Raw genomic sequence first — 2,602 nt, forward strand, 5'->3', positions numbered from 1 at the left:
TTTCGCTGCCATCATGAAACTCTTATTTTTCTTAATCTTTCCTTACGTATGCCTACCTCTTGAACTTGGCAGGATAATGCTGTAATTAGAATTTCACAATGGGTAGCTTTCATGGGTAACTTCATGAAGTGTTGAATCTGTCATGCCAAACCCAGATCTTTACATGACCGAAGGGATCCTTTAGTTAACCTGGTGGATTATGTTAGCAACATTCCTAACATAACTGTTGTTCAAATTGTACTATTAGTAAGACTTCTAAACAGACTTGCTCTCACTTCCTGTTTTAATTTAATCCAATAATGGGATACAAGAACAATGACCAATGAGTATATCACAAGACAGGTTTGCACCAATGCTCAAATGGAGCTTCTTGCAAACTGACTTATGTGTCAGGATATTATAGCACTCTTTCAACCCATAATTCTGCCTCAGGCCCTTGGTTTGAAATTGCTAATTTCACCATTCCAGGTAATGTATCCATGAACAGTAGAACTGGAAAAGGGGCCTTATGTCTATCCATGGGTATACTTTTATTTGTGGAGGATTTTGCAGCCAACTTTACACATGGGCAACCTTATGCCTTTGATGGATTGAGCATGAAAGGCCAATGTTAGATTTGTTTTCCATGGCTTGGAGTAAATATAAACGAGGCAATAATTTGAAATGTATTTCTGACTGGGCATGTTGGCTCACGTCTGTAATCCCAACACTTTGGGAGGCCGAGGTGGGAGGATCATTTGAGCCTAGGAGTTTGAGACCAGCCTAGTGAGACCCTGTCTCTACAAAAATATTTTAAAATCTTAGCTGGGCATGGTGGTGCATGTCTGTACTCCCAGCCACTTGGGAGACTGAGGTAGGGAGGATTGCTTGAGCCTGGGAGGTTGAGCAAGACTCTGAAAGAAAGAAAGAAAGAAAGAAAGAAAGAAAGAAAGAAAGAAAGAAAGAAAGAAAGAAAGAAAGAAAGAAAGAGAGAGAGAAGGAAGGAAGGAAGGAAGGAAAGAAAGAATGAAAGAAAAAGAAAGAAGAAAGAAAGAGAAAGAAATTCCTTATAATCATCTCTATAGCAGATTCTATTGCAAAGGCTATGGTTGCATAAGAGACTTTAAATTCTCTTGCTGAAGTTGTACTAGATAATGGAATTGCTCTAGATTCCCTACTGGCTGAATAGGGAGAAATCGTGCAGTTGCTGACACGTTTTGCACATGGGTGAATATACTGGGTATTATAGAGACTCATTTGCAGAGGATTAATGAACAGGCTGCTTGGTTAAAATAGGTACACTCTTCATCTGGCTTATTCTTTGATTCATTTGATTTTTGTTTGTTTAGTTCATGGGCACCCTAGCTAAGGAGCGTACTGCAAACTGTTGGTATTATCCTCCCAATGACAGTGGTCTCCTTGGTGCGCTGTATTCTCTCAAAAGTTTTAAATGTTTGCTAACATGCAGCCATTCGTAGAATGTCAAATTGTTACTCTTTGGCTAGAATGACAAAGCTCAAAGAAATGCACGATCATGAGGATACCATAACCTATGAATGACATGCTGAGACGAGAAACCCAAATGACAGTAATTGAAAATGGTGCTCTAAAGCCTTAGATTTTGGTCACACTCTGACCTAGGAGAGAACTCGAGCAAAAGAAGGGAGTTGTTAAATAAATGTATTGTTTTGCACTGAGCTCCTGTCACTTGCACAGCTGGTTTTTGGACCAGGTTGTACCGAAGGCATTCCACTCTGGATGCTTCCTGCCTTTGCACCTGCCACCAGAGTCAATGGAGAAACTACACTGTCTCCAAGCTTGTATGATCTGATCTCTGTAGCAATGTATGAGCCATTTGCTGCTCAAGTCTCTGAGAATCCAATCATTCCAGAAAACACTTCCAGTTGGGAACAGACAGGAACCAATGTAAGAATTCAACTTCAAGTTCAAAAAACAGTCCCCTAGGTTACAGAGCAAGTGTATGGGGGGATTGCAGCCTCCTTTTCAGCATGAACATGTTCATACCAACCCAGACCAGGACTGCTGCCCACTGCAGGTCACCATCCTCAATTTCATTTTTATTCCGATTGCCACGAGAATAATATTTACCCTGTTTACTATCACTGTGAGCAAGGACAGGCAGCATCATCAAGACTGGTATTCCAAGGTTCTCCTGTTCATGGTGGTGGGAAACTGCACAGGTTGTGCCAGTCATCCTGGACCCAGTGCACAGCGTTAAACTCTTTGGTGGGATCCTCAGTAGCCATTCTCCCTGAGACCATAGTTACTGCTTTCCATCCCTTGGGGGCAGCCCTGAGTCTTGTCCAGTAGTAATCAGATTCCAGCTTGGAAGGGGCGGCTGGATTGTATATCTGGTTGGTAGTGCACATGCTCTTCAGGTTCCTGGGGCTCCCGTTAGAGGACGGAGAAGTGTTGAATCAGGAGGAACAACTATGGTTTATAAACATATTTTAACGTAAAAATTTGCATTTGAATGGAGCGGCTTTGTTTTCTGTATCAAAAACCCATTTGGTGTTACTGAGTTTATTGTTCTTTATTCTTTTATCTCAGTGAAAACTGTTGATATTGTTCTAGGAAAAAATTAAACTCTTTAAGTTCTCCC

The 2,602-nt window shown here is 41.2% G+C and overlaps 1 pseudogene; it reads left to right on the forward strand.

The window, feature by feature from the left end:
- Nucleotides 1–518: 518 nt before the first annotated feature.
- LOC116484657 (transmembrane protein 183-like) lies at nucleotides 519–2,263 on the forward strand (annotated as a pseudogene).
- Nucleotides 2,264–2,602: the final 339 nt, after the last annotated feature.

This window comes from Hylobates moloch, unplaced genomic scaffold, assembly GCF_009828535.3.
Source record: "Hylobates moloch isolate HMO894 unplaced genomic scaffold, HMol_V3 SCAFFOLD_16, whole genome shotgun sequence".
In the NCBI taxonomy this organism is placed as follows: Eukaryota; Metazoa; Chordata; class Mammalia; order Primates; family Hylobatidae; genus Hylobates; species Hylobates moloch.